Source organism: Macrotis lagotis, chromosome 2 (genome assembly GCF_037893015.1).
Source record: "Macrotis lagotis isolate mMagLag1 chromosome 2, bilby.v1.9.chrom.fasta, whole genome shotgun sequence".
Classification (NCBI taxonomy): Eukaryota; Metazoa; Chordata; class Mammalia; order Peramelemorphia; family Peramelidae; genus Macrotis; species Macrotis lagotis.
The window spans coordinates 315,631,586-315,651,687 of NC_133659.1; the positions used below are offsets into that span (position 1 = coordinate 315,631,586).

The 20,102-nt window shown below is 36.8% G+C and overlaps 1 long non-coding RNA gene across 16 annotated transcripts in view; it reads left to right on the forward strand.

The window, feature by feature from the left end:
* LOC141515237 (uncharacterized) overlaps positions 1–20,102 on the forward strand; it is a 130,021-nt gene that overhangs the window by 67,421 nt on the left and 42,498 nt on the right. For 15 of the 16 annotated variants that reach the window (XR_012476276.1, XR_012476281.1, XR_012476283.1 and 12 more), the window contains exon 5: positions 16,494–16,664. The exons of the other annotated variant lie outside the window; for it this stretch is intronic. This is a non-coding gene — a long non-coding RNA (uncharacterized LOC141515237). The remainder of the gene's footprint in view (positions 1–16,493; positions 16,665–20,102) is intronic. 16 annotated transcript variants of the gene reach the window in all.

Here is a 20,102-nt window from a genome sequence, read left to right on the forward strand (position 1 = left end):
TACCCCCTTAATTAGGGGCTATCTAATTATTAGGGTATATATCATTGTTCAAACTGCTCCTCCCATGCTGAGAAAAAAATTAATCTTGTCCAGAACGTGAGGCATGAATAAGAATTCTTCACCCGAATAAGATCAGGGTCAAAGTCTAAGACATTCTTTGGATTCTTTGACAGAAATAGCCCTAGTGGCATTTTCTTGCTGACTTCATTTGCTAATAACAATCTTAGAGAGGAGAGGGAAGCTTTATTTGTCTGATTTACTTGTTATTTCTCTCCTAGGTGACACATTTCAGCAACTGTTATCATCTTGTATCAGTAGCTAGAATTCATTTTGCTGCTCTTATTTTGGATAGGACATTTAAATTGCTGAGATTAGTCACTGGATGGTGACTTATATCAGTTTCAGTAACTTTTAAGGAGGGACAGCTAGATGACCTGGTGAACAGGATATTGGACCTGGAGTCAGAATGACCTGAGTTCAAATTTGACTTCAGACAGGGTGATCTTGAACTAGTCACTTAATCCTGTTTTCCTCAATTTCCTCATCTGTAAAAATGAACTGGAGAAGGAAATGCCAAACCACTCCAGCAGCTTTGCCAAGAAAACCCTAAATGGGATCATAAAGAGCAAGACATGGCTGAACAAAAGCAGCAGCAAACTTTTAAGGACCCTTTGCTAAGGTATAGAAAGGGTCATGGTCTGCATCAGTGGATGAAGTAATCATCTAGCCAGTAGAGTATAATCAATCCTGATACCATCTGGTTTTGGCCTTGGATTCTTATTCTGGATGCCTTGTCAAAATCAGAATTATACCTAATAGGAGTCCAATATTTTCCCACTCACTTTGCTAAGAATGTGAGAGCCAGAATTTTTGCCCTGAAAAAGGGGGAGAAGAAAAAAATCTGATTTTCGGCAATAGTGTCAATAGAAAACATTTACAGGATTTTTATTAGAACAACCATCAATTAACTGTTGGCTGATAGGATGGGTGTATATCTACTTAATAAGTCTTTGGCTTTATTTTAAGATGATAACTCCCCCCACACACACCTTTTTTTTTCTTTTTGTACATATTTTTATCAGAAGCAATTGTTAACTGAAAAACAACGTGAGGGCAAAATGACTAAAGTTCATAAACTTGTCACTTTCCCAGACCAAAAATATCCTGGCAAATAAAAAAGGCATCCATTTGGGACACACTCGTTTCTCTTAAAGATAGCGATTTAGTCCATTAGTGGAATTTATTCTGCTAGCCTGGCGTCCTGTAGGTTCGACTGTGGAGTAGCAGGTGTACAATTCCAAAGTGTCTTTACAAGTAGCTCAGCAGGGCTTCTCTCCCTTACGTTCACAGGAGACAGCTCATCTGTTTAATCCTTATGTTTTAGTCAACCTTTCTTATTATGCAGACAGGGCCCCTATGCTCAGTTGGATTTTGACTCTCAGGATGAATTGATGGAACTCTTTGATCTTGGCAGCGGATTGCATCTGTTTCATCTTTCATCTAAATGCATGATCTTTCCAACTCAAACTTTAGTCATCTTTTAAAAAAAAACAACTTGGATTTTAGTTTTCTAGTCTTTTTAGAGGCTCCAAAAACCACCCCCATTTGAGTTATTTTTTGAGGCAAGGAAAGGACCAACAATATTTACTTGATTTGGTTCCCGTACTTTTTAAACTACAGTTTAACTCTTCAAAAGAACTAAGTGAACTGCCTATCTTGGTAATTTTCGTCAATTGAGTATAATTTCCTTAATGGACCACAGGGGAGCAAAGGGCTTGTAATGACTTAGGAAAGGTTACTCCAGTGAACATTCCTTCTAAAAATTCAAATCCAGGACTAGAGCTGGTCTATGTTCGAAGCCTTATCTTACATCCCTCCTGAAAATCTTTCAATATGTAGATTCTTTTCCCCATTATTCATACCTATCTAGCCAATATTTACAACTCACCGGGTAAGTGAAGTTACAATTTATTGCCCCCACAGGGATCCCAGCAAACAGAATAATTTCTTTTTACCTCTCAGTCTCTGCTCAAACATATTTGGTGATTCCATTTCTATTCAGATTTTAGGAAGGAAGAAGGCTTATTGGCTATCATATCAGCAACCCCAGATATTTAAGAGCCTCCTATCAATGCTTTTGTTTACTACTCCCCTTGAATCAATATTCAAGTTTAAGTATGCCACAATATTGTGTTGATAAAGTTGTATTCATGGTGTCAGACTTTTCAGTGAAAGACAGAAATGATAATACCAGTGACTAATGTAGCTGGAATTTTAAGATTTTCAAGGAATATTTTCAATTATCTCATTTGATTCTCTTAGCAACTAGATAAGGTAAATGCTGCTATTAGTTCCATTTTACAGTGAGGAAACTGAGGCAGGCAAAGATTACATGATTTACCCAAGTTTACAGAGCTAGGAGGTGTTTGAGATCAAGTTTATGATTCAGAAGAGGTAGAGATCCTAAGAGAGTTATCAAAGGATCCTTCCAGAACTTAGCATCATGCCTAACAAAAATAATAATTAATAATAGCCAACATTTATCTAACTTTTACTATATGAGAGGAGCCATGCTAAACATAACAAATATTATCTCATTTGATCCTTATAACAACCTTGGGAGGAAGGTATTCTTCTTTTTCTTATTTTACTGATGAAGAAACTGAGAGAATAACTGAGTAACTTGCAGAGCATCACATTGCTAATGAGTATATCAGATCAAATTTATGATTCATAAGAGGCAGAGATCCCTGAGAGTGTTATCAAGAGTTCTTTCCAGAATTTAGCAATCCCTAACATAAAGTAGACATTTTTAATAAATGCTATTTGCCTTGACTTTCCTTCCTGAAAAGGACAATTGAACTTTCAGTTTCTATTGTCTTAAGGACAATAAAGGATAGATCTATGGTTGCTGCAGGGGTGATGGTTTGATCTGACTCAGATTACATATGAACAACATTCTAGTAATTTTTACTGAATTGAATTAAATCATATTTCTTTTAAATCATAATGTCATAGAAGTAAAACTATTGGGAGTTTAGTCACCATCCAGTTTTCAGTTATCTCATTTTATAGATATGGAAACTGAGACCCAGAAGGTTAAATGACTTTTCCAAGTTCCCATAGATTGTAAAATGTCAGTGCTGGGTTTTGATCTTTCTACTATAAAATCCATCTTTACTACTCTAAAGGAGGAACTCTTTACAGATTTAGTATATGCTAGCTGTACTTTGTAATATACTTGAAAATATGAAGGATCTGAAATGTTTTCTCTCCAAGCTCAGTTCAAATGTAGTATCTATTTTAGACCTTCTCATGTCTTTCTAGTATTTCTGACCACCTAACCAAAAGCATTATATTTATTTTGTATATACTTCTATTATATGTGCATAGACAAATATATAAAAGGGCACACAAGTAGTTTTCCTCAGTAGAATGTAAGCACCAAGGGGGCAAGAATGATTCTTTCTTTTTTCCTCTTTGTATTCTCAGTGACTGGCATGGGAAATTCAGTGCTTGATGACTGATTAACTGATTGACTTGGAATGGTCTTTTCAAAGGCAGTACCATTTTATACTGATATTCCCTGCCTTACTCTTGAACTTGGTACCAGATAGCTAACAATCAAAGACAAAATACTGTAAGTAATTGTAGAACACCACACCCAATGGCAATCTACTAACCTTGGCCAACATTATAGAAAAATTAATTGACTATATGTTAAGATATCATGAGAACAGAAAGAAAGTATTTGTTATGGATGTAGCTATCAATTCAAAATCAGATGTCTGTTGACAGTCAAATCATCTTTGGGTTAGAACAGAAGACAAAAAAAATTTGAAGAAAGGATAAAGATGAAAACATATTTTTTTGATTATAGCAGCTCCAATTTGATCAGTTTCAATAAGTTCTCAGATCCAAAAACTGGTAAAGAAATAAAAATTAACCATTGACTCAGACACATTGCTAAGAGTAATTTAATTCATTGAAAACATTCACTACAATGAGGAAGCTGAATGCAACTACCTTGGCCAATAATGATACAATAACCAAGGACGATGCTAATTTATACGATGAGCACATTTTCCAAATATTGCAGAAGTCAATATGAAGGACAGTTAAGACTTGCTTAAAACATTCAAAAAAATTTGAGAAAATGAGCCTCCCAATAAATTGGCAAAAGGTGCAGCTAAACCAGACCATCCCATTAGCCCTCCTGGGCAAAACTGGGAAGGAGGCAACAGTGACTATGAAGTATCAGATCTGCTGTTTTCCAATGGTGATCTATTCTCATTACTAATGCCAGCAAAGCATTAGATGCCCCAAATAATAACATAACCATAACATTTAAGATCAAAAGAAGTATAGTATAGAGGTTAGGGCACTGGACCTCGAGTGAGCAAAAAGGGTTCAGATTCTAAATCAGATTCTTACTTACTGTGTGATATTGAGAAAGTCATTTAAACTTGCTTTGCCTCAGTTTCCTTATCTATAAAATGAGGAGGTGGAATTCAACATCTCTTACAGCTCCAAAATTATTATCTACATCCTTATACTAATATGATGCAGGGAAGAACTACTGGTCTTGACCAAAAGCTCCAAAGGATTTTTTTTTCTTTTTTTTCCCAGATTTTTGCAAGGCAGTGGGGTTAAGTGACTTGCCCAAGATCACACAACTAGGTAATGATTAAGTGTCTGAGGTCGGATTTGAACTCAGGGACTCCTGACTCCAGGGTGGACACTCTATCCACTGTGCCACCTAGCCACCCCTAGGATTTGTGTTTTCATGGACACGGATTTTCCTTCCAATGCTGGAGATCTTATCCTATCCATTCCTGCTACTCCATTGTGACTCTTGACCACATCCTCCCCGAAGTCCACTAAAATAAGTACATTCAAAAGTCTGTAGGTTTTCTTTGCTTTCTTTTGACTCTGAAAGGATACAGTTAGAACTGGATTGTCTCTCTGTTATCTCTTACTCTTGGCACCACTAGTTCATCTTTTTCTTTCATATGTATTTGTGATATTCTCTTTCACGTGACTTCTGTGACTTCTCTATCATAATTTCTCATCAGTAATGCATTGCCCCTTGTTCCCCCTCACCAAGCACCTTTCCATTTCTCTCTGGAAAATTTGGGTCTTCAGAGGCTATCACATTCTACAGCTTACTGTCATTTATCAGAAATATTAAAGAAAGAAGCATTTTTCACCTACCACATTCAAGATCTCTGAAATTTCTTATCATAATCTTTTATCATTTCATTTTGCCTTTGGCCTTATGACCCTTAACCATTTTTTTTTGTCTTCAACATGAACCAGATTACCTTTTCTTAATCAAATTATCACCCCTGCAGCAATTTATCCTTTATCCCCATTTCAACTCTGCTCTCCTCCGCACTTGAATCTCTTTTTCCCTCGTCCTATAATGTATTTTGTCTTGTCAGACCTGGAAAATATCACAAAAATTGTGCCAATGAAGCCTACAGATTTCTGGTATTTTTTTCTCAACTGAAGTTTAGGAAACCTTTCCACTATATCCCCATCTCTTGACTACTCATAGCTTTTCCATTTCTTCTCATCATTCCTTACATCTTCCCAGAAATCCTCTACTTCTAATCTCTCAGCTGAGGGCCTTGCCCAATTACTTATCAAAACAAAAATTCCCTGAGAGTTTGATAGGTTAAGGTCTGATGCATGGAAGCTAGATACATTTCTTCCTTCCTCCCCACCCTACAGTACTCAGATATCTTCCCTTACTATCTCTTCTACTCTGGTCTTGAATGAAAACCTAATCCTTCTCTTTACAAAGACCATCTTCTCTACCTGCACTCCTTGATCCCACATCTCCTCATCTTCTCCAATGAATTGTTTTACTTTCATCCCAATTCTCTGTCTAATATTCAATATTGACTCCTTCCCTGTTGGTATTAGACATGCCCCATGATTACCACCATCCTTCAGAAATCCTCACGATCTGACTACCCAACTAGCTTTTGAACTACATCTTCTTCCTGCTCATCTAAACACCTTGTGAAGGCTGGTTATACCTCTAATTCCTCTTAACTCTCTTTTAAAGCTTGTGTAATCTGACTTTTGGCCTCACCATTCAACTGAAACTGCTCACTCTAAAGTGATTAATAATCCCTTAATTATCAAATCCCTAATGGCTTTTTCTCAAGGAGTTCATAGTCTAATGAGGGAGAGAATAGTCAGCTAAACAGGGGTTGATTGCAAAGAGTCAAGTTTAGGCTTGAATTTGGGGAAAATCTGTAATAATTTTCCAAAAGTGGAATTATGAATATAGTGCCTTTAGACACCATGTGGTCATTCATTTTACAGGTGAAGAAACTGAAGCCCAGGGAGATGGTGATTTTCCCAAAGTCACATAGATCATAAACTATCAAAAGGAGGATTTGTACCCATGATTTCTAATTTCAAAGTTGGTGCTCATTCCTTTGTACTGTGATACCTCTACCCATCAAACAGTATTTCATAAAAAAGGGTATGGATCTTATTCTCCCAAATGGAGAAGAGCTTTTTATAATGTATTCTTGAGATGGTTGAGGAATATACTGTATGGATTGAGTATTCAGACCACAACTTACATCTGTAATTGCTGTTTTTCAGTCATCCAACTCTTTCTGATCCCTATGGACACCAGGACTCTTCTATCCTCTACTATCTCCCAAAATCTGTCCAGATTCATGTCCATCCTTTGTCAACCCCTTTTCCTTTTGTTTCACTCTTTCCCAACATCAGGGTCTTTTCCAGTGAGTCTCCCTTCTCTCCTTGCTGACCAAGGGACTCTCAAAAGTCTCCTTCAGCACCACAATTCAAAGGCACTGATTCTGTGGGTGCTCTACTTTCCTTATCTCATAGTCATATAGGTGATGTTTCTGCTTTCTAGTATGCTGTCCAAATTCTCCATAGATTTCCTTACAAGGACCAAGTGTCTTTTAACTTCTTGCCTGCTATTGGTATAGTACTTTCTGGATCTTCTGAGATAAAAAGAGTGCTTAACTGTGGCTGAGGCCAGAAGCTCAAGTTTTCTAATGCCCAAAGCAATTTTCTTTTCTTTGGTTTTTTTTGTCTTTTAAGAAACTGATCCTATGATTTCATTGATATAAAGGACTCTGAGTGAAGAAATTCCTTCTATCAATTTATATCCACATCTTTTTCTCTTTAGAGTTTTAGAGAATTGTTTGAGACAATGAGAAATTATGTGACTCACCCAGAGTCACAGTAACAGTGTGTATCAGAGGTGAGACTTGAATGCAGGGTTCCCTGCCCTTGAGCCTCAATTTCTTCATCTGTAAAATGAGGAGATTGAATTAAGTGGACACTTTAGTTCCTTCCAGTTTGCTATGGTTCTGCCTCTTTACTTCATATGTGTGTATGTGCGTATGTATGACATATATTATGGACATATATATATATATGTGAGTATAATATAGAAATAGATTTCATTTTATGTGAGAAACAGACTAAGAATGGTAATATAGGATTAAAAAGAAAAAAAGTAAGGGCTCTTCCAATTAGAATTACTTTTGTTTGTTTGTTTCTTTGTTTGTGCTAGACCTGTGACTTCATGAATAATGTGATTCCCCCAGGGAGAAAACTTCCACTCCTTCTGCTCAGGCCAGCTAGCACCCATTTTGTAGCACACATTCCTATAGAACTGACCTTGACAGAGAAAGGTTAAGTGACTTGGTCACCAGTGACTTACTGCTTAATTACTTTTTTCATGCTGGAAAGTTTTGGTTTTCATTAAATTATCTTCAAAACAATCAAATGATTAACTTTAAAAAAAAAGATTCATCATCCAAGATCCCTTTCAATCCAATCCCTTATAATTCTAAAAACTGTGTGAAAATAAAGAATTTAACAAATGTTTCCAAAATTGAAGGGAATGGAGGTAATATTTTGTTCGACTGTTTATCCCTCTAAAAGGTTAAATATAGTCATTATTGAAAGTCTGTAGAAGGGATTTTGGTCATAACTTGCTTCACTTTGGGTTCAACTAAGTGAATATGAATCACAAATGCCTTTGTGTTGTATGTAAAAAAAGAGAGTAAGTGTTGTTAGGATTCAAACTCCCATTTCCTTGGCTCCAAATTCAGTTCTCTTTTAAGTAGATCATGCTTGGCTCTCCTTCTAGAGGGATCGTGTTGTTTTTGAGTCATTTTCAATCCTATCCAACTCTTCATGACTCCATTTGGGGTTTTCTTGGCAAAGATGTTGGAGTGGGTTGCCATTTCCTTCTCCAGATTATTTTATAAAGCAAATAGGGTGAAGTGACTTGCCTGTGATCAATCAACTAATAAGTGTCAGAGGTTGGATTTGAACTCAGGAAACCTGGCTCTAGGTTTAGCACTGCATCCACTGTGCCATCTAACTGTCCCATAGGGGTCATAGAATCCTGCATTTGGAATGAGAAGGGACGTAGTTCTATCAATTTAAAAGACCAACGTTCGTTCATTATTCCTCCCCTACTTAAAACTTTGAAAAGGGCATTTAATTGTCTTCAGCCTCAGTTCCCCTAGCTGTAAAAATAAGGAGTTAGGCTCGATATAATCAGAGGTCAGTTCCAATTTGAAATCTGTGATCTGTGATACTTAACAGAGTGACTCTGGACAAGTCACTTTCTAAGCTTTAATTTTCTCATCTGTAAAATGAAAGGGGTTGGTCTCTGAGTCCACTTCTAGATCCTAGATCCTTGATTCCAAAATAACAAAGATTTGTAGAATTTTTCCATTTAATCTAAGTGTAGACTTTCCTCATTAAAGAGTCAAAGATATAGATTGTCTTGTCTTTCTATACCACTAATTCAATCATAACTTAGGAAGAGATGTTAATGGTTGTTCAGCACAGTCTTTTCAATTTATGGATCAGAGACCCGAAGCTCAGAAAGAAATGATTTATTTGCCCAAGATCTCATAGTCCACAAGTGGCAGACACACCTGAGATATGAACTCAGGTCTTTGGACTTCAGATCTCATGCTTTTTGCATACTGGTCTTCTAGAGAAGAAACAGGTTTTTTAAATTGAGCCCATAGTTTTGATAGACTCGTTAATTTCAGAATTGTTAAATATACCCATTGCATAAAGAGATGAACATGAGAGAGAGAAATAAAATGGAAACCTTTCTTGAGAAATCCAATGAGATTTATTACTTATTGTGCTCTGTCCTGATTTATCTCTGCAAAAGGTTATTTTGCCTTTCTGTACATTTCACCTGCAGCATACAGCCTTATCTCTTCTCCACCATTATCACTTAGTGTTCATTAGAATCAATCTTTTTTTTAGTTGCTTTGAGAAAGTAGCTTATAGAAAGAACAAGTTGTTATCTTATCTTGCAAATATAGATCATCCTTCCATGCTTTTTAAAATGAATGAGGTTGACTGGTGGCTACCTTCTCCCTTCTTTGTAGTCCCTTGTTGGTGTTTGCTTAGAAAGGAAAGGAGGAAGTGTTTCCTAAACTGAAATTTAAAAATTTTAATTTTGTAAACAAGTGAATCAAAAAACTTTGGGTAAATATTGTAGGGGAAAATAAGGTTCCAAAATATCTATTTTAAGGAAAAAGTGAGACCTGAATGTTTATTCGAGAAAGTGATAGGAATCTTTTTTAAGACACTAAATAAGGGGCACAGTGGATAGAGCAGCAGCCTTGGAGTCAGGAGGACTTGAGTTCGAGTCCAGACTCAGACACAGTAATTACTTGGCTGTGTGACCTTGGGCAAGTCACTTAACCCCATTGCCTTGCCAAAAAAAAGATGCTAAGTATCTTTTTAAGAAACAGGGTTGCATGGTAGAGAACCAGCCTTGGTAGCTATGGAAGAGCCAGGTTCATATCCTCCCTGCTTATGCCACAATCTCCTCTTGCCCCAGGCAACTCTCTAAGATGGTAAAGGACAGAATTGATAATCATCTGCCTAAATTCCTCATTTATTCAGATGAAATTACAAGTCTAGTTTAAAAAAAGGCATTTTATTAGATTCACAGATTCATGGATTTAGAGCTGGAAAGGGCCTTAAAAACCAGTTAGTTTAGCCCACTGATCTTACTATAAGAAACTGAGACCCAGAGGAGTCATCCAACACCATACATGTAACAAGAAAAGCTGGTATGTAAACCTATCCTCTGTCTCTAAATATACTATTTTCTTCCCTCCCCTAAGTCTTCATTTTCCGATGATGAAACATAGACTGAGATGGCCCAAGTTAATTGACTTGCCCCAAATCAGATAGGTAGTAAGTAGCTAAGCCAGCTGAATCTGGAAAGGACTTTAAAAGCCACAGAATTCAGCACCCTTAAGTTGTTGATGTTCAGTTATCTTAGGCACGTTTGATTCTTTGTGAACCCATTTGGGGTTTTCTTGGCATAGATAATGGAGTAGTTTGCCATTTCCTTATCTAACTCATTTTACAGTTGGGGAAACTGAGGCAAGCAGGGTTTAGTGACTCGTATTTTCCAGGTGAGGAAACTAAAGCAAACAAGGTTCAATGACCCATATTTTACACTTGTGGAAACTGAGGGAAACAGTATTTATGACATATTTTGCAGTATCTTTTTACAAAGTTATTTCAGTTATGTTCAATTCTTCCTGATCCCATTTGGGGTTTTCTTGGCAGAGATACTGGAGTAGTGGTTTGCCCTGTCCTTTTCTAGCTTATTTGACAGTTGAGGAAACTGTGGCAAACAGAATATAGTGACTCTTATTTGACAGTTGAGGAAACTGAAGGCAAACAAGGTTTAATGACCCATATTTTAAAGTTGAGGAAACTGAGTTTAGTTTCTCATGTTTTTCCAGTTGAGGAAACTAAAGCAAACAGGGACTAATGACCCATATTTTACACTTGAGGAAACTGAGAAAAGAGCATTTATGACCCCTATTTTGCAGTATCTTTTAACAAAGTTATTTCAGTTATGTTTGATTCTTTATGACCCCATTTGGGGTTTTCTTGGCAGAGATACTGGAGTAGTTTGTCATTTTCTTCTCTGCCTCATTTTACAATTGAGGAAACTGAGGCAAACAGGGTTTAGTGACACATTTTACAGATGAGGAAATGAGATTGAGAGCGGTTGAGTGGGTTCACCAGGTGGAAAATGGGCGAGCTGGGATTTTAACTTGGATCTTCCTCCTCATCCTGTACTCTTTCCACTGACTTCTGAAACTTCTATTAATCAGCTAATTAATTGTGTTAGCGCCTTAGCTAAATAATTACTCCTAGAGTCAAAGGGACTGGAAATGAACCTTAAAGATCAAACAGTCCATCCTCTTCTTTTTATAAGAAGACTGAGTCTTGGAGAATTTAGCCAAGGTTATACACCTAATTAAGAGCAAACCCATTCTAAACCCCAGCTGGTCATGGCTCCTCCTAAGCAAATGATCTGCCGACTATACCACTGAGATACTTAGTCACTGCCATATGGGAACATAAGCTTCAAGTCAAATACAGACAGGCAGGAGCTAAAGAAAACAGATAGAAAAACAAATCTAGGATAGAAAAGGTGTCCCCCTTCCTATCCCAGTCCTCTCTTACCTTTCCAGTCTTCTTACACCTTACTCTCCCTCTTTCAGATCTACCCCATGCCTGGAATGTTCTCCCTTGTCTTCTTTCACTACTAGCCTTCTTGACTTCCTCTAAGTCTAAAATTCTTTATCATCCTGGAAGCCTTCCTCAATCTCTCTGAATTCCATTGCCTTCACTTTGTCAATTATTCACTATTCATCCAGGAAATAGCTTTGTATATTTGTTTACATTTTGTTGCTCACCCCATTAGATTACACTTGAAGGTAGTCCAGTGTAGCCCCCAGTAGGCTCATAATAAAAATTTATTGAATTGAAAAGTAGGTAATACTTTGCAATATAAAGTGTTTACTTCAGGTGGAGATTGGTGGGAATGACAGGACTGTAAGGAAGCACTTATCTCTAATTCATCTGGGAAGGCATCATGAAGGAAATGATATGTTAGGGATGAATTAAGTTATGAAGAAATGAAGAGAAAAGGAGAGAGAAAAGATACTTTCAGAAAGAGATGCATTTTTTTGAGGTAGGCTCCAATGCAGGTAAAAGAAAAACAAATAAAGAGATCTTGATAAAAATGTCAAAGGATGGTAGATGATGAGATAAAGGTCTTTTGTCTAATCCCCTTAATTCACAGCCCCAAAGAAGCAAAGGAACTTGCCCAAGGGTTATAGAGTTAGCTGTTTTTCAGAGCTGAGATTCAAATCCAGGACTCTCACTTCACTGTGCTATTTGAACAAGAGGATGAGACATGAACATGGAAACTGGCCAATGGCCTGGTAAAATTATTTAAACAAATAGTTTAAAGCATCTGTTTGGTATTTCAGACCCCAAATTAGCATCCCCATGGGGTATTAGAGATCCCCAGCTTTATTTTTTCAAATGACATATATGTGTTTCACAAACACTATGCTGGAGAGTTATTTTTTTGTGTGTCTGTCCTAGACTCCTTTGACAGGTCTATAAAGAGAGCTTCACAAAATACTACGTAAATAAAATTAATAATACTGCAAAGTAAAACAATTATATTGAAAAGCAGTCATTTAAAAATAACATTTTAAACAATTCACAAACCATAGGTTAAGAACCCCTTCCCTAGTAGATCTTGATCAATTGAGTATCTAGTCCCCCAGACATCTGCCTCCTAAATTTCCAAACATCATTTCTAGTGCTTGCATAACCAAGCTTGGGTAGCCTTGGCATGGGAAATAACTCTATGTGAAATGTTCAAGTGGGGTGCTGTGATATCACCAATATGAATATGCCTTCCAATGATGCAGATTTCAACCCATCCATTATGGCTGATTGTGTGCAACTCCCTTAAATTTATTTTAAAGTATCCACCCAATACCCTTCTTTTATCCTGAAACTCTGAGGATACCAAAAGAGCACCTAGGCTGTCTCACAATTACACCACATCCTTCCGTTTTTTTTCTTCCCGAATGCACATTTGATAGCCTCCTTCAATCCACTTTGTATCAGAAGTTACATATTTGTTTTGTAATATAGCTCGTTCTCCCTTTGTAAATCATGAAATGCTAAATGGATTCAAGTTATTTTAGTGAAGGGTTTTGTGGTTGCTGTGTGGAAAGGACATGGTTTTAGACAAAAGCAATAAGATAACTGACTTTCTTTGCTAGTTGAGATTAGCTGACTATTAGAAGGTAATCTGGCACTTGGATGGGATTATAGGTCTGCCCACTCACACTACCTACTTCTCCAACAGATGCCTTGGGTTTTTCCCTAGAATTGAAAACAGTAACCTAGAAATCAAAACTATCCTTCAATGAGAAAATGGTCATACGTATTTGAAGTCACATTTTCCATTCTAGTCTGTTGAGGAACAAAAAAATCCATTTATTCCAAGTTTGGGAATTACTTTCAATCTCTTCTATCAAAACATTGTTTGCTCTGGCCGTACCTCCCATTGCTAAATTTAATGTAATGAATTTGTGAGCTCTTTTATTGATATGAAAGACATAAGATCCACACCAGGAATATGGCTTACCCTAAATAGCTAGCTGTAAGAAATGTCATAGGCTTCATTTTTCAGTTGACATGGCTTTTTGAGTTTGGATTGATTTATGAATAGCCAAGCAATGAATGCTGTTCAAACACAGAATTTGAAAGCTTAAGAGAATTCTTTATTTAGAATGATTTGGGGCTCTTAACCAATACCTTCTCAATTTGTTTGAATTTTCAACACAGAAATGTTGAATGACACCAGATAAACAGAATTATTGTATCAAGCTTTCTGATTCCTAAAGGAGTTTTTTTGATAGGATTTCATTTTAATGGATGATCCAGTGAACTTGGATAGGAATATTCTGGACAAGATAATCGGGTTTAGTGTTATAAACTATTTTATAGATGATTTTATATAAATGATGTAAATTTTTAAAACCATATGTACACACACACACACACACACACACACACACAATTCTTGGTCTGGAGTGGCATCTACTACCCTAAGAAATCTCTTGATTCTTCTCTTTCCTTTTCTTATATGAATATCAGATTCTTTTCTTAATGTCTGCCGGAAATTTGGGTCCTGCTGATTATTTGATTCATAGGTTCTCATTAGGTATTGGTTAAAGGGAAGGTTAGTCCCAACCCTGACCAAATCAGAATCCTGGGTGATTTTTTTTCCATCTAAAGAAATCATTAAGAAGAAATGGTGGGGCAGCTAGGTGGCGTAGTGGATAAAGCACCGGCCTTGGAGTCAGGAGTACCTGGGTTCAAATCTGGTTTCAGACACTTAATAATGACCTAGCTGTGTGGCCTTGGGCAAGCCACTTAACCCTATTTGCCTTGCAAAAACCTAAAAAAAATGGCATGCCTGTGAGGAGGGTAAAGTTTCCAAGATTCTCTGACAATGTACCCCAAGTTTATTGTACCTCTTTTGGAGGGGCAGGGAGGAATATCTCTAACATAAAATCTAAGACTGTTTTGGGGATCAAGAAAGCTTGTGACTTTCCCAAGGTCATACAGCTGGTATGTGTTAAAGACAGAATTGGAACATGTTGTCCTGAATTTGAGACTAACTTTCAATCTACTCTACCATCCTGCCTCAGCATTTCTAATTAAGTTCACTTAGCTATATATCCATTTAGGACCTAATGCTTTGAAAAAGAATGAGAGTAGAATTCATTATATAGACTTTAGGTTATAAAATAGTGGCTGATTACTTCCTAAGGTGAAAATAAATTATAAATCTAGGTTATATGCATATATTACATGTCATCATTTACTTTTATTAAGGTGGGTCATTGTCATTTTCATAGCTTATAGATGATCATTTTGACTCCTTTGGGGACCAAAATGGATTTAATGCTTATATAATTTTGTAAAATGATTCGTTCAAAGAAAACCATAAGGCATGATTTAGTTTTTAACTGATTACTATTAGGCAGTCTCAGAAAGTGCTACCAATTAATTTGCTAATGAATAAAATCCTCCCTGTCACATTTTACATCCTTTCCCTATACTTAGAGTTTCACAGTGTAATTCTTTGTATTCCATTGAATCTTCATCTAGGCAGTATTCAAGCAACTGGTCCCTTCTGCAGAGACAAATAAATAAAGTCAATTATTATTTTTAAAATCAGTCCAACTACTTGTCGATGGCATCATGACAAAGTAACTCTTTAGTAGTCTAAATTTTTAATATTAATATTTAAACTTTGTAAAGCAATGGTTATAATAGTGATCAAAGCTATTTTCCCACATCCCTGTAAGCTTAATTGCTTTTATTTGTTGTGTTTTATTTGGGGAAGGGAGGGACAGTAGCCTGGACCTTGGATTCTACCATGTCCAATAACATAAAAAAATCGAAATAAAATAATAATATTAGAGACAGTCTGTTGATTAACTTTGCAAATTTAGCTGGGATGACCAAATTTGTTTCATATCATATTGCTTATTTATACGATTTGGGCTTTCACGCAAGAGTGGGTTCCAAGAATTGGAATTTATAGACTATCTATCTAGATGAAAAAGGAGGAATAGAGACAATCCTATAATGTCTGATAACAGCTTCTTGGAGCTGAATTAACTGTGAAGTGAGGTCTCTCGGGTACCAACTTTTCCCCATTTTTGTATGTGTATGTGTATATATGTGTGAGCAATTGTGTTCATGGATATGTGTATGAATGTGTGTGTGTATGTGTGTGCATGGATATGTGTGAGTGTACATGTATCTATGTGAGTGTACATGTATATGTTGTGTGAGTGTGAGCAAATATATGTGTGTGAGAGTGTTCATGTATATGTGTGAGCAAGTGTGTGCACGGATATGTGTGTGAATGTGTATGTGTGAGTACATACATATACCTGTGTGTGAGTGTACATGTGCATGTGTTGTGTGTACACGTATATGTTCGAGTGCATATGTGTTTCTTGTGCACGTATGTGTTTACATGCATGTGAGTGTATGCATGTGTATGAGCATGTGCATGAATGTGTATGTGTCTGTATCTGTGTGCAAATGTGTGCACATACCAAGAGGGGGAGGAGAAAACTGCAATGACCAACCCATCTTTCACCGTGTAGTCTTTCAACTGGTGCTCTGATGTCTTAGCCATTCTCACATCCTTTAATGATGAGTTCAGGTTGGAGTCTCCATGGCCACTTTCCCCTCCCTCCCTAGAGCCCCGGGACCCATGACTGAGATCTCGATCTTGTCACTGCTCCAAAAGCAATGGCAGATAATCAGTGCCATTCCCTGGCTCGCCTTCCTGCGCCGAGACAGCTGGTGACGCTTGTCTCCCTGATAACCAGGAGTCGCAGATCTAAGGCAGGGATAAAGCAAAAAGCTGGGGAGCTGGCTGCATCTCAATTTGACAGTGGATGGCTGTGGAGAGGGGCAGAAGGGATGGCCTCTGTGACACGGACGAGGAAGGCACAACATTTATCTGCTCTGCTTGCCATGATTAGCTGGCGCCTTGTCTGGCTGTCTTACAGTGGCTGACGGATCGCATCCTGCCAGCTGGCTAATATCAGAATTAACAAAGTTGCCACCCCATCGCAGAAGTTGAATCGAAAAATTTGCCGGCAGTCTGATGGCACTGTCCCAGAGATCACAAGCCAAGCAGACCCGAAGAGATGAGGAAGTCTGAAACTGGTCAGCCAAAGGTATGGTCCATCTATCATTATTCCATTCTTTTTGGTTCAGATGGGTTTCTAGTGACTTGGGGGTCTCTTTTTTCCCCTTTCTTTGATTTTTTTTCCAGAATGCTATATGAAATAACTTCTAAGTTTCTAGAATAGTGTGGCAAAATGTCAACCTGATTTGGATATTAACATAAAATCAAAGACGGTCTATTTAAAAAAAAATCGGTTGGCGAATTCCTCCCTTCTAGACCTGATACAAAAACAACTATGTTCATGTGAATCGGGTAGCTAATCTTTATTAACCTTCCAACTTCCAAAAACCGACTTCAATTTCAGACAGACAAAACAATTTTTGGCATTGGGCATTAACCAGTTTCCCACCCTAGCATGTATAAAAATCATAGGTTGAATTTTCTTCCAGTGGGTCAACCTAGTTATCGGAAAAAAATAATGCAAGGATAGATAGCCTTGGAGTAATTTTATTTTATTTATACAAAAATCCTGGTTTTGTGTTAAGAGAAGACGTGACAGCTTCATCAGCCTTAAACATGAATGGGGACAGTCACCTGAGCTTGTCACATATTTTATACATGCCTAGGTTTCTGTAAATTATCTGTCCTTTTCGAATGCCTGCCAGCCTTTTGCCTTTGGCACCTTTTTAAGGATGTAGATGCTTTTCCAGGTTGTGCAGGCAGTCTCTGAAACCCCCACACAAATCCCAACCTTCCCAGCTTGCTAATGAGTGTGATATATTGACAGAAGGTAGGGGTGTGCTTATATGTACAGGGCTATGTATAAATGGGAGGGGGGGGACCACTTCAGAAGATGAAAAAAGCTCAGAAAATCCTGGGAGGGGGAGAACTAGTTTATTTATGCTATGTCAAAATATTGTTGTAAAGCAAGGCAATCAATTTGTAATATAAATGGAGTAGCATGTTTGGCCCTTCCACTTCTATTCGGGGTTACCAAGGCCACTATATCATAGCTAAGAGGAGTCATTTATCTCTTGCCTCGTCCTATTTGTCTTCTGGTACAAGAAGTGCTTTTAAACATCAGGACACATAGTTTTGGAAGCAATTTCCTACATGGCCTTTCCATTTTTAATGAGTCCATGATGACCTTTTCCATTGGTCTTTTACCTGATCTTAAAAGTATCACGGAAATAAAAATGCTGAATAAACATTATTTTAATAGAGAATTAAGAGTATTAAGCTTCATTTTTATGAAGACACAAAATGACTCATTCTCAAGAGTCAATTTGTTCTGTGCTCTCTGTATTTTTGGTTTTCTTTAAAAGGATCATAATGGGACTTGATTTTCTGGTCTAAGAGATTTTAAAATGGTATCAATGAATATTCTATTAAAATTTTTATTTACAACATAACCATTTTGCACTAAGATTTAATGTTGGTTCAGATTAAAAGCTGGAAATTGACTAGATGCATCCTTTCATTTTGTACTGGATATCCCTATTATTCTCTGGATAAGATCTCTTCTCCTTCACCTCTATATTCCCTTCACTACCTTGCATTGTCCATATAAGGCTTGCAATAAATATCTCAATGAATGAATGAATGAGTGGACTTAGCTTGGTGTTCCAACTATCGTTCAAAGGCAATCTGTGTTTTAATTTCGAAATCAACTTTTTTTTGTATGTATCATGTACTGATTTGAGTTGCCCCAGTGTGGACAAAAGAAAGGATTAAGTTACTAAAATAATATATTGTTGTTTTAACCCAAACCTCCATAATGTTTTGTGTAATCAAGAATCTGTATTGTTAGAACTCCCTTGAAGTATCAGAGGTCAGTGAGGATTAGAAAACCTAGGAAAGCATTTCACAGTAGAAGCGCCTGGTCTTTAACAGGATTATCTTCTAAGATGTGTAGAAATGAACTCTTGTCAGAGTTTCAATGGAATTAATATTTTTACTAAAATGTTAATGGTGAATGTGCTAAAGTAAAGCGTTAGAAGATTAGTGATGCATAATGAAAGTAATGCATTCTTTTGCATGAAAATAAGAATATAATAAATGTCCTTCAGGTGATAGAAGCTGCAGTAATTTTATTGAAGATTAAAGTTTGATTGACCTTTGTTAGGGTGATTAACCCTTCTGAAATTAAAAGCCCAGGCTAAATTATTCTGTCCAATTTAAATGCAAACATTGCAAAAGTGGTATGTCATTCAAATAATAATAATAAAAACCCCTTCTTCTAATTTTCATCTGCACACATCTCAGAGAAATGCTATTATCGAAAGAGTCTGACTTAACTCTGGTCGAACTGATTCAGTGGCAAAGAGAGCTGAGGAAATGCAATGGGTAATTGGAGAATCTCAGTCAAGGAATTCCAAAAGAAGAGGGGTGAAGGAAAAGTAAAGAATGAATGAAATAAATCTTTGGAAACAGAAAGTATATATTATTGTTAGAAAAGTCCAGGAGTTTTCTTGAGGAGTTAAGACCTGAATGGCATGGATGGTCTTAAACCACTGTCAACCATCTAAATACTTTCATTAATCTAAAATAACAAATGAAAAGGTGTTCATTGGTGGGTCAATCTCCAAGAAGCTACCTTGAAAATACAGTGATTTACCCTGTCTGGGAAATAAATATTCCATGATTTTTAATCTTATATGGCTATATTGAACCTGCTAATTAAGTACAGAAGGATTGAGATTGGCACCATATTCACTCATACTCTAGTGGTCTGGATTTATTTCTGTTCATTGCATTTTCTTAAATCCTTTTGTCAAGAGTGAAACATTCATATTGATTCAAAGAACTATATGACTTGTTCATATTTTATTAGATTCTTTTATGACCAAGTCAGAGAATATTTTTAGTCTCTGAAAGTCTCCACACACAAGGAAAGAGTCATCTTTTATGTGTCTGTGGACTATTAAAATGATAATAAATGTCCTCTTCATTCCATACATGTAATATATTTCCCTTTTTTCATCAAAGAGCTCCCATTGAATCTGTCAAGGTAGAAAAGTCCAAGGCATTGTAGTCGAAAAATTAAGGAGCCCGAGGTGTGAGACTCGATTTTTGCCTAGTCTTTTCATGTGCTCTTTAAACACCCTTCAGAAAGATAGGCTTCCACTTCAAGCCCAGGAATAAAATAACGGTGATGAAAAATTTCACTTGAGGTACAGTGGCCTAGACTGGCACAAATAAAGAAATAAAATAAATTAATAAATTAATAATTTTTTGGGAACCTCCCTTGGAAGGGGATATTTCCTTATTGCATAAATAATATTTTTAATTAAGATCTATTCAAGTTGAATATCGTTTCCTAATTCTTCTGAGAGATTCGTATTCCACTGCATATCGGTGGGTATTATGATAGGACTTTCCTCATCTGGGAGTTCTCATATCAGGAAATTCACAGGTTAATTCCCTTTCCCTATTCCTATGATTAAATAAATTTACCAATCTGTGCCTTACCTGATAAAAGTGTAGG